The 12876-nt window shown below is 49.3% G+C and overlaps 1 pseudogene; it reads right to left on the bottom strand.

Moving 5' to 3' along the window:
* Nucleotides 1-2181: 2181 nt before the first annotated feature.
* Nucleotides 2182-2791, bottom strand: LOC127202491 (39S ribosomal protein L22, mitochondrial-like; annotated as a pseudogene).
* Nucleotides 2792-12876: the final 10085 nt, after the last annotated feature.

Raw genomic sequence — 12876 nt, 5'->3', positions numbered from 1 at the left:
GTATTCTCAGTGACACGATGGGTTAACTGCAAACACATGCAACATGAATGAGTTGCCCCTCCCCCCAAACCGTGTTCTTAGGAAGCAGCCAATAAGGCCAGGTGTGGTGGCACTCACCTTTAATCCCAGCCCTTGGGAGGCAGAGGCAGGTGAGTCTCTCTGAGTTCGAGGCCAGCCTGGTCTACAGAAAGAGTCCAGGCCAGCCAAGGCTACGCAGAGAAACCCTGCCTTCAAAAACAACAAAGCAAAAACAACAACAAAAAGAAAACAGCCATTAGGGGGCTGGGGAAATGGCTCAGTGGGTAAAGTGCTAGCATACAAGCATAAGGAACTGAGTTCGAACCCCAGCACCCTCGTAAAAAAAGAAGAAAAAAAAAAAAAAACAGGAAGGTGGTACATGTCTACATATCTGTCAACCCAGCATTGGGGTGGGAATGGAAGCAAGTGGATCCCAGGATCTTTAGCCAGCCAGTCTAGTTGGCTAGTGAGCGCCTCAGTGAGAGACATTGTTTGAAGTGAAGTGGTGGGGCTGGGGAGAAGGCTCGTCCATTTAGAACATGCACTGCTCCTGCAGAGGACGCGTCTGTCCTTTCGCTGTTTGTCCTTTCACCTTCATGTGCATCCTGGGGATGGAACTGAGGTCATTAGGCTTGCACGGCAAGTGTCAATACCCACTGAGCCCCCGCTGGCCCTCTGGCATATATGTGTGTGATGTCTGTGGGGTGTGTGTGTGTGTGTGTGTTTGTATTTTTAAGTGTTCCCACCTCTAAAGGTTTTAAGAGATGAAGTTAAAAGTCCTAGAAACGAAGACAAAAGACAGTGACAGGCTCAGCACAGGTCACCAAGGGAATGTAGTTGGAACAAGGCTGTGGCCAGCCTTTGCTTTTGCCTGCTCAGCACTCCCTCCCCCACCCCCACCCCCCACCCCCTTCAGCTAACAGCAACCAGACTTTGTTTTGAGGCTGGGCCAGACCTCTGCGTGTAGCCCGGAGGGGCTGCTTGCCAAGGCGCCTGTCCACCTTCCACCTTGGGAGGGGTCTGGCCTCCACCGAGAGACAAGCAGCCGTTCTCCCCTAGAGACCCGACGCAAAGAAAGGAAACCAAGAGGCTGATGAATCCCAGAAGGGCATCCTTAGTGGCCAGCCAGCCGTGGGAATTGCTGCTAAAAATCTCACAATAAGCCTGGCTCCTGTGTCTTCTAGAACCTGCCTGTTGGCTCTTCTGTTCTGTGACTACTCAGTATCGGGCCAATGAATTCCCTTTTTTGTTTAAGTTGGCTGCGCTTGGTTTCCATGGCTCAAAACCAAGGCACCATTCAGCCATCCAACGGTCCATGTCATCTTCTCTGTCTTCACCTCCCATTTAATAAGCGTGTGTGCACACGCACGCACACACACAGAGACACACACACAGGGCCCAGGGGTGGGGGAAGAGTATCCAAATAAACTCAGGGAAGCTGGGGGGTGTGGGTCAGTTGGTAGAGCACTTGCTTAGCATGCATAAATCCCCGAGTTCAATCCCCAGCACCTACACATCTGGCACGCTGAGAAGACGCTTGTAATCCCAGCATTCAGGGAGGTGGAGGCAGGAAGATCCAAAGCTAATCCTCAAGCTATGCCCCATACATCATGAGTTCAAAGCCAGCCTGGGCTACACAAAACCCCGCCTCAAAAAAAAAAAAAAAAAAAAGAAAAGAAAAGAAAGGAAGGAAACAAAATACGGAATAAAATGGATGCAGATCAATCTGATTTTCTCCCAAAGTGAAGAACATATCCAACGGAAAGAAGCTAACTGTTAAAATACAAATTAAGAGACGAACAAGACAGAAGCATGGAACAAGACAAAGAATTTTCACTGACTTATACCTGCACTGCCCATTAGAGATGGATGGGCTGGAGAGATGGGTCAGTGGTTAAGAGCACTGGCAGCTCTTCCGGAGGACCAGAGTTCGAGTCCTAGCACTCACGTGGTGACCAACAACCATCTGTAATGACAGTTCCAGGGATCCAATGCCCTCTCCTGGCTTCAGCAAGCACTCCACACACATAGGGTGCAGACACACATGCAGGCAAAAAAAAAAAAAAAAAAAAAATCATATGCATAAGATAACTTTTTTTAAAAAATCATTTATTTTTATTTTTTAAAATGTAAACTATATACACTGAGGAGCCAGAACAACTGTCACAGAGTGTGGCTGATGGTCCAGCTGTGAAGCTGCTGACTATACTCCTTGGCGTGGTCTTGGGTGCTTCTGGAGGAGGTGGGGGTCCTTCCCCCAGCTTCACAAAATAGTGGCAATAGACCTTCTCCGTGATGCCAAAGCGACCTCACCATGGTAACAGATGCACTTTAGGCACTGGCCCCGACCTGAGGTTGACTCAGCTACGTATAGGTTGGATCTGAATTCCACGTTAGGGTCTCTCACAGCCATGTCTTGTGCTGCTCAGAGAACCTCTTTAATTATTTCGGCCCCCTTTTTATCATTGAACTCCAACTGAGCCAAAGCTTGATCGATGGACTTGCCTCGTGTCAATGCTGCCAGACACCGCATCTTGTCCTTGCTGTATCTTATCTGCCTCTGACAATGGTAAATTTCTGCTCGTCTCCGAGGTTCGCCAGGCAGTTGAGGTGGTTAGACAATCATATTCTTCTTCTCCCACTTTTGAGAAATGTCAAGAGAAGCATTTGTGTGGGTACATGACTCGGGCAAAACTCGCAGCGTCTCTGTTGCCCACATCCTCAGGTTAAGTACCCACAGTGCACCCAACTCTCGCAGCACAGCAGCCGCCATGTTTGGCCCTACGGAAGCCCCGGAGTTCAAACTGTGTAAAATAACTTTTAAAAAAGAAGGTTATGAGCCGGGCGTGGTGGCACACACCTGTAATCCCAGCACTCGGGAGGCAGAGGCAGGCAGATCGCTGTGAGTTTGAGGCCAGCCTGGTCTACAAAGTGAGTCCAGGATGGCCAAGGCTACACAGAGAAACCCTGTCTCGAAAAACCAAAAAAAAAAAAAAGATCTTGATTCAACTCATTGCTAGACTCATCTAACAGGTCCTTCCTGAGTCCCTGAGTCACAGGGACTGTGAGATGATAAGTATTTACTACTTAAGGTTTTTGGAGCTGAATGTAGTGGCTTGGGAGGAAGAAGCAGGGGGGAGCCAACTTAAGGATACCCATGGCTCTATGAGACCCCTCCTGGAAGGAAGAGAAGAGGACCGGAAGGAAAGAAAAGCTCTCTTATTGTTTTGTTTTGTTTGACAGAGTTTCACCATGTAGCCTTGGCTGGTGTGACCTATCTATGTAGATCAAGCTAGATCGAACTGACGAGACCTGCCTGCCTGCCTCTGCCTCTGCTGGGATTAAAGGAGTGCTTTACCGTGATTGGCAAGCTTGCTGTGATAGCATGTACCTACTCTCTGAACACTCAGAATGCAGAGGCAGGTGCATTGAGAGTCTCTGACTAGCCTGTGCTACATTTCAAGACCCAGTCTTAAAAAGAAAAAGAAAAAAAAAGAAAGAAAGAAAAGAAAAGAAAGAAGAAAAAAAAGAGGGCCGGAGAAATGGCTGAGTGATTAAGAGACTGCTCTGGCAGAGGACCCAAGTTCAGTTCCTAGCACCCACATCGAGTGGTTCCCAGCTCCCAGCTCCTGGGGCTCCAATGACAAGAGCGCGCATGCATGCGCGCGCGCGCGCACACACACACACACACACACACACACACACACACACAAGGGTGGGGTGGGGGAGGGGGACTTTGAGCCCTTGCATGGTAAGGAGGCACCGAAGCAGAGGAGGGTTGAGAATTTGAAGCTGAAAAAGCAGAGAAGGAAAGCAGACGGAAATTGAAGATAACTGTCACACAAAAACCTTGGCACACAGTCCTCTTTTTCTCTGCGTTCCAACATATTCTGGCCAGAGTATTTTTGCCTCATGCCTTGGTTTGCACACATTTCCTGTGGGGTTGGAGTCCGTCATCCCTTCTCTTGAGCCAGTGTCTCAAAAATATATTTGAGTTCTAAATGGCAGGGTAACCATAGAAGAAAGCAGGTGGGTGCCAATGTGGAAGCAAGCCAAACAGAAGGAATTCTCTCTTGGATTTTCAAAATATTCTCAAATAGGTAAGAAAGCATTCTGGCAGGTGGTTATTCTGTTTTTCACATACCTGGTGGGGTGTGCGCGTGCGCGCGCGCGCGCACACACACACACACACACACACACACACACACACACACACTTTTGGTCTCTGCCTTTTGCAGTGACACACTGGCCAGCCCTTTATGGAAATGATGACCCTTCTGATCTTTGTGTGACGTGACATCGTAGGGGCTCCCTGACCAGCCAGGAAGCAGTAACTGCACATGACAGAAAGTTCTGAAAAGGGCAGAATAACAGCAGGACATGACATCTAGCAGAAAGGAAAAGAGGGGGGTCAACAAGAAGGCTGAAGCTTGGTCTCAGGTCCCCATGCCATTTAGGGTGAGAGTATGGAGTGGCAGCATCTAAACAGGGAGGGTCCAAGCTGGGAGTGCAGCTTATTGGGAGGGTTTTTATCTAGCATGCACTGGGCTCTGGGGTCCCATCCCTGGTAACACACACACACACACACACACACACACACACACACACACACGCACGCACGCACGCACACACGCACGCGCACACACACGCACATGCACACACAGGGGCCGGCACACACATGCATATATGCATACATGTACACAAGCATGCAATCCTAGCAGTCAGAGAGGCTCAGGCAGAAAGATGGTGCATTCCAAGCCATCCCAGAGCTGCCCAAGGAGTCTCTGTCTCAAAGAGCCAAAAAATAGAGGCTGGGGAGATGGTTCAGTGGGTTTGAATCCCCCACCCCGGAAACAACATGTGGAATGCCAGCATTTGGAAGTTGCACGCCACACTGAGTGACTTGAGTCTTGAACAGGTCACACTAACAGAGCGCTGACGACAACAGGCCAAAAGAACCGCTTCAGCCTTAGTGACGCAGTGAGTTCACTGGGCTTCCATAGAGGACTGTGGGCAAGGTAGGGGTTCCTTGCAAGGACCTGGATGGGGGTCTCGTCACAGGAGCCTGGGTAAAAGGTTCCTCACAAAAGCTTGGGTGGGCCTGGGTAAGGGGGCTCTCATAGATACATGGGTCCTCATAAAAGCCAGGTGACTCAGGCAGCCCAGTCCCCAGCCCTGGGATCTGGTGTAAGCTGCAGGTGGCTTTCTCCAACCCACCCTGATCCCCACCCCCACCCCCACCTCCAAGTATTCTCTGCTTATTATGTAAGGTGGTACCAGGGAGTCTGGTACCATCCCTGTCAGTTTTGTGAGTCTTCCCACTATCCTCTACACATGAGGAGTGCCTCAACATGAAGAAAATAGCTTTGCAACATGGAGACAGGACGCTCCTGAGCTCCAGGCCAGCCCACCATAGGCAGACAAACAAAAAGGAAGAGAGCCAGGCATGACACATTAATCCCAGCACTCAGAAGGCACAAGCAGGCAGATTTCAGTGTGCTCAAAGCCAGCCTGGTCTACACTGTGAGTTCCAGGCTAGCCAAGGCCACACGGTGAGACCCTGTCTCGAAAGGGGGGGGAAGCGGGAAGGATGTGGCTTGGCTTACAGAATGCTTCCCTAGCCACACAAACTACTGGGTTTGATCTTAATTGTATGGTGGGCATGCCTGCGGTCTCAGCACTTAGGAGGTGAGGGCAAGGGAACCAGAGACTCAAGGCTACATAGCAAGTTGGAGATTAGTCTGGGCTGTACAAGACTTTGTCTCAAAAATAAAAACAAAAACAAAAAACAAAACAAAACCCCAACATGTGTGTGTGTATACACATGTATGTATGTATGTATGTATGTATAGAAGGGAAAGGAATATAGGAAGAAAAGAGAAGGAGAACAAGGGAGGGAGAGAGGGAAGGAGGAAGGGAGGGAGGGAGGGAGGGAGGGAGAGAGGGATGGAGGGAGGGAGGGAGGGAAGGAGGGAAGGAGGGAGGGAGGGAGGATCACTCAGTCTGGTGGAACTTTGTACACTGACAGACCCCTTTTTATTTGTACGGACCACTGACCATGTGGCCACTAGTCATAGGATCTAGTGCACATTTGAAGTGCTGTGGGGAAAATGGAATTGTGATTTCATTCCATTTCAATTACAATGGCTTGTTTTGTTTTGTTTTTTTCAAGACAGGGTTTCTCTGTGTAGCCCCGGCTGTTCTGGACTCACTTTGTAGACCAGGCTGGCCCCAAACTCACAAAGATCCGCCTGCCTCTGCCTCCTGAGTGTTGAGATTAAAGGTGTGTGCCACCACGCCTGGCTCTACAATGTCATTTTAAGCAGTGCTTTGTGGCTGGTCACATGTGAACTTGATAGCATGGCCCTTGAGCTTGATTTGGGGTTTATCAGCACAAACTCTTTGGACCCTTAGAAAAAAGTTAAATGAAGGTGAGATTTAAGTCACATTATTTTATGTGTTTGGCTTTTTGTTTGCTTTCCTCTCTCCCCTCTTCCTTCCTTTCTCCCCGCCCCCACCTTCTTCATTTCGGACAGGATTTCATGAAGCTAAAAACTTCCTTCAACCTTCTGATACTCCTGCCTCCACCTCTCCAGGGGTGGATTACAGGCGTGGCGCCACCACATCTGTTTTATGCAGTGCTGGGGATCGAACTCAGGACCTCATGCATGCCAGGCAAGCACTCTACCCACTGAGCCACATCCCATCCCTAGTAAAATGCTTTTTAGTGCAAATCTCTCCCTCCCTACCACCTCTCTCTTTCTCTCTCTCTCTCTTCTCTCTGAGGGGTGTGCTTGTGTGTAGGGCCGGGCCTTGAACTTAAGACCTTGTGCTTGCCTGATAAACTCGGTTCTCCCTGTGACGGCCATACAACAGAGGCATGTGATTGTCATCATGGCTATCTCTCTACCCCCACCTGCCAGTCCCTAAATGTCACGTTGTAGTCAGCTTGTCCTAGACCTCCAGCTGCTGCCTACCTTCCTTTTATGTCCGTGTTGTCTTGCTTCTACCAGAAGGTCACGGAACCACACAGGGTTCCCACAGGAGTCAGCCATGTAGTTCGATGAATCCATATTTCCTACCGTACATCCCATTGCGTAATATGGTGCTACACTTTGAATCCATCCCCCTGTTCAGATGCAGTTGGGCTGCTTCCTGTTTGAGGTGATTATGAGTTAATAGTAATTTCAAGAATCACCTGCAGGTTGTTGTGCCAATGTATGTGTGCTTGCTTTCCTTCCTCCCTTCATTTTTTGTAGTGCTTATGAAAGAGGCCAGGCAAAGCAAGAAATCCGATACAGAGCCACACCCCAGCCCCTCACTGGGGGATTCTAGGCAGGTGCTCTACCACTGAGCCACACCCCAGCCCCTCACTGGGGGATTCTAGGCAGGTGCTCTACCACCGAGCCACACCCCAGCCCCTCACTGGGGGATTCTAGGCAGGTGCTCTACCACCGAGCCACACCCCAGCCCCTCACTGGGGGATTCTAGGCAGGGGCTCTACCACTGAGCCACACCCCAGCCCCTCACTGGGGGATTCTAGGCAGGGGCTCTACCACTGAGCCACACCCCAGCCCCTCACTGGGGGATTCTAGGCAGGTGCTCTACCACCGAGCCACACCCCAGCCCCTCACTGGGGGATTCTAGGCAGGTGCTCTACCACTGAGCCACATCCCAGCCCCTCACTGGGGGATTCTAGGCAGGGGCTCTACCACTGAGCCACACCCTAGCCCCTCACTGGGGGATTCTAGGCAGGTGCTCTACCACTGAGCCACACCCCAGCCCCTCACTGGGGGATTCAAGGCAGGTGCTCTACCACTGAGCCACATCCCAGCCCCTCACTGGGGGATTCAAGGCAGGTGCTCTACCACTGAGCTCACACTTTTTACTTTTTTAAATTTTTAGAGATTTTATGTATACAAAGTTTTTATGTATACAAAGTTCTGCCTGCATATGTGCCTTCCCGCCAGAAGAGGGCAGCAGATCTCATTATAGATGGTTATGAGCCACAATGTGGTTGCTGGGAATTGAACTCAGGACCTCCGGAAGAACAGACAGTGCTCTTAACCTCTGAGCCAACCCTCCAGCCTCCATTTTAAATGTTTTGATACATATTTTCACTAAGTTACTCAGTCTAGCCTTGAGTTTGTTACCCCGGTTTAGCCTCCTAAGGAACCGAAATTTACAGGCCTGTACCAACAGGCCTGGCTAAAATACAACTTTTTGTTTAATGAGACAAATATCTTGAAAAGTGAATGTTGTTTTTGTGTGTACGCGCGCACGTGTGTGTGTGTGTGTGTGTGTGTGTGTGTGTGTGTGTGTTTTCTGTGTGTATGGTTTATAGCCATATGCTCTACCACTGTCTACTTTCTTTCCTTGAGAAGGTCTCTCACTGAACCTGAACCGAGGCGGGCAGCTATTAATCCCCAGGGCTTCTCCTGCCTCTATCTACCCTGGCAGCACTGGGGTTATATGGCCACAGGCAACTTTTTAAATGAGGACTGGGGATTCAAACTCAGGTCTTCAGGTTTGCACAGAAAACACTCTTATTCACTGTCTCCTCAGTCTTGGACTGTAGTTTATAAGAAACGGAGAAGCTGTTTTCAAAGCTGCTCTGCCTCTCTGCGTTGCATCAGCAATGTGGGAGAGTTCCAGTTACTCCACAGTCTCAGCACCTGTGAGTGACGTCAGTTTTGTGGGCTTTGGAAAGCAATGTGGAGAGGTGTGTAGTAATACCGATTGTGCTTTTAAGTTGCTTCCTAGTGATCTTAAGCATCTTTAATAATTTCTGTTCAGATTTTAGTTTTTATTTTATGTATATGAGCGTTTTTATCTCTATGTAGGTCTGTGTGCCATGTACAAGCAGTGCCTGAGGAGCCCAGAAGAGGGCTTCGGATCCCCTGGGACTGGAGTTACAGATGGTTCTGAGCACTATGTGGGTGCTAAGGAATCACACCCAGGTCCTCTGGGTGAGCGGCCAGTGCTCTAACCACTGGGCCATCTCTCCAGCCCTAGAATCTTTTCATATGATTTTGCTGTTGTTGTAACTATTTCTTCTGAAAAATTTAGCATGTGTGCCCGCGTGCATGTAGGCACACACATGCCATAGCACACATGTGGAGCTCCGAGGGCAACTTCTGAGGAGTCAGTTCTTTCCTCATACCCTGGAAAGGAAGTTGTTCTCTTGTTTCTGCGGCTTCCTGGCCGGTCAGCCAGCTGCCGCCCGGTTTTCCTGTCTCTGCCTTCCATCTTACTAGGAATGTTGGGATTAAAGACCCACATTACCACATCAGGCTTTTTGATGTGGCTTCTAAAGATGAAACTCAGGTGCCCAGGCATACATGACAAACGCTCTTACCCACCTCGAATCCTTGCTTGTTACCCAAATAGCTTCCTCCAAGGCGAGCCTGTTCATATCCGTTGTTGTTGTTTGATGGATGATTTCTCTAGCGATTTTGTTTTGTTTTTGTTTGTTTGTTTGTTTGTTTGTTTCCGAGACAAGGTTTCTCTGTGTAGCCTTGACTGTCCTGGACTCGCTTTGTAGACCAGGCTGGCCTCGAACTCACACCACCACCGCCTGGCTTCTCCAGCGATTTTACTACCTCTTTGACCCAGCCTCAAACATCTCCCCGGGCTGGGATGTAGCTCCGTTGATAACAGTACTGGGTTAGCATGCACAAAGCCCTAGGTCCAGCCCTAGCATCTCATAAACTGGGTGTGGTGCTGCACGCCTGTAATCCCAGCACTGAGGAGGTAGAGGCAGGAGAAAGAAGAGGTCAGGGTCCTTCTTGGCTACATAGCGAGTTTGAAGACAGCCTAGGCTACATGAGATCCTATCTCAAAGACGTGAAAATAAATGAATAGATGCTAAATAAATATCATCTGCCAGTTAGTACCGTTTTTTCTGGCGGATTGCTCTGTGGCTGGAGTTCCGTCCATCTGCTTCTTTTGGGCCCTGCTGTGAGCTCTGAAGGCTTCTCTGAAGAAGGCAAGGTGCTGGGCATTGTGTGGGCTCCTTTGTCGGCGGCAGGCTTTTTCTCTTTTCTTTTGTAGAGTGCAAGCTTTGTGAGGCAGCTTAAGCAGGTCCCCTCTGGACCTGAAGGGATGAGGGAAGAATTCAGCTTCCCACATCTTCATTGTTCAAGGGCCCTTTTAAAAAACTGGCTCTTTTCTTGCCCTCTCTATGGTAGCTGTCAATATAGCCAATGACTTGCTGCTTAAGGAAAAAGGAATCGCAGACAATGAAATAGATGTCTAGACTCGCCAAGCCAAGGTCAGGGTGAGCTGACTTTGCGAGCTCTTGATAGCATTACTACGCAGATTCTTCCTCCTTAGCAGAGGAAGAAGAGAAAGAGAAAGCCAGAAAGCAAGAAAGCTTCCCCCCACACACACCCCCGCTTTGGCCCCTAATGTTGTTTAGGCTCAGATCCTAATCATAACTTGTCATGTGAGCCAGGCTAGACTGGCTTTGAACTTCTGGCCATCCTCCTGCTTCTGCCTCCCAAATACTAGGATGGCAAGCATATACCAGCACATCCAGTCCCCCAATGCACCCCTCTTGTCCTCTTCAGCCTTGCCTAGTTCAGTTATATGCCATATTGGCCACGTTTAAGTGTGTGCATTCCCATGACACTGTAAATATTCACACTGGGACTAGGGAGGTGGCTCAGTGGGTAAGGGCATTTGCCGTGCACAAGTACAAGGACCTGAGTCCAAATCCCTAGCACAGAATCTCGGCATGGCTGGACACACACTTGTCACCCAGTATTATGGGGACTGGGGCAGGAGGTGGCTGAGGCTTGCTAGTCACCCAAGCCAGCTCCAGGTTCAGTGTCTCAAGAGACTAGGGCTGGAACTAACATAGCAGGACACCAGATGTCTTTCAATGGACTCTTCCTGTGAAAGGGGGAGGGGTAGTGCACACCTACACACGTAGGTGCACCTACACACGTAGGTGCACCTACACCATCCCCCACACACAAATTAAAATTTTAAGTTCACATTGTTATACAACCATCAGGCACAGTGGCCTGTAATTCCAGCACCATGGAGGCTGAGGCCGTGAATTCAAGGCCAGCCTGAGCTACAAGAGGAATTCCAGACTGGCCTGAGCTATAGTGTAAGAGCCTGCCTTAAGGAAAGTCAGATAGCAAGCAAACAAACAACTACTGTGCAGCCTCCATCCCTGTCCATCTCTAGAACTTTCTAGCCTCCCCCCCCCCCTTTTTTTTTTAAGATTTATTTATTTATTATGCATAAAGTGTTTTGCCTGCACATAAACCTGCAGGCCAGAAGAGGGCACCAGATGTCATTAGAGACGGGTATGAGCCACCATGTGGTTGCTGGGAATTGAACTCAGGATCTTTGGAAGAGCAGCCAGTGCCCTTAACCTCTGAGCCATCGCTCCAGCCCCCTTTCTAGTCTTCTAAACTGTAGCTCTGTCCCCACCGAAACACTCTTTATTCCTCTGTTGTAAACCCCTGAATGCCACCGTTCTTTGGGATTTCTGTAAGTGGAACAGTAGGAGCCAGGGATGTGGCTCAGTTGGCAGAGTGCTTACCCATCATGCCTAAAGACCTGGGTTCAATCCCCAGCACTGCATAAACTCGGTGTGGTGATGCGTACCTGCAATCTTAGCACTCAGAGGGACAGAAGGGTGAGGAGGGCCAGAAGTTCAAGGTCATCCTCAGCTACAAAGTGAGTTCCAGGTCAGCCTGGGCTACAGGAGACCCTGTGTTCTTTCAGGCCTGGCTTATTTCACTCAACATTGTGTCATCAAGATTCAGCCCTCACGATGCAGCAGGTGCCAGGTGTCCCCTCCTTTTTCCAGGCGGACTAATATTCCTTTAGATGTATGTACTGTGTGTGTGGATTCCATGAACGATGGTATGGAAGTTTCTCTCTCACGTCTTGCTTTCAGTTCTTTTGGCTATGCCCAGAAATAGGATTCTGTGTCCTGTAGTAATACTAAATTGACGTTTTCATGTGCATATGTATGTACACATGTATGTACGGGTGTATGTATGCGCACATACAATACAGAGACAGGAAGACAACCACAGGCATCATCTTTACGCATAACGTTCACCTCCCGTTGAGACGGTCTCTCTGTTGGGCTAGACTGTTCAAGTCCCGGGAATCCTCCTGTCTCCACCATCCCAGTGCTGGGGCTACAAGCTCATGCCAGCACGGAGGCCTTTGGCTCTCTATTGGGTTCTGGGAATTACACTCGGGTCTTGGTGCTTTCACAGTTCACTGACTGAGCTATCTCCCCGCCCTTTTGTCGTTGCTCATGGCAGAGTCTCACTATTTAACCTGGGCCGACCTTGTACTCTTGGGAGATTCTCCTGCCTCTGGTTACGATAGAACTGCAGGGGTATGCCACCAACCTGTCTCATGTTGAACTTTAAAAAAAAAAAAAAAAAAAGATTTATTTATTTATTATTAAGTATACAATGTTCTGTCTGCATGTACACCTGCAGGCCAGTAGAGGGCACCATTATAGATGGTTGTGAGCCACCATGCTGTTGATGGGAATTGAACGCAGGCGCTCTGGAATAGCAGTCAGTGCTCTTAATCTCTGAGCCGTCTCTCCAACCCCTTATGTTGAACTTTTTAAAAAGTGGTGTGTGAATGTGTGTGTGTGTGTGTGTGTGTGTGTGTGTAATATTTCTGGGACCCCTTGGCTTTCCCCCATCTTTCACCTTAAGTCAGCTTTACCTGGTCTATCCAGCAGCTTCCAAGTCAGCCACCCATGGCCACTTTGATCCCCTATTTCAGCCAAGCCCCATGGCATCCTGGGTGAGTCCATCACAAGCACACGGTGTACTTCTCCCAGCCCTTAGGGTCCTACACAGA

The sequence above is a fragment of the Acomys russatus genome, chromosome 19 (genome assembly GCF_903995435.1).
Source record: "Acomys russatus chromosome 19, mAcoRus1.1, whole genome shotgun sequence".
Lineage (NCBI taxonomy): Eukaryota > Metazoa > Chordata > Mammalia > Rodentia > Muridae > Acomys > Acomys russatus.
Note: the sequence above shows the minus strand (reverse complement) of the source record. Positions and strands in the feature narration are given on the sequence as shown.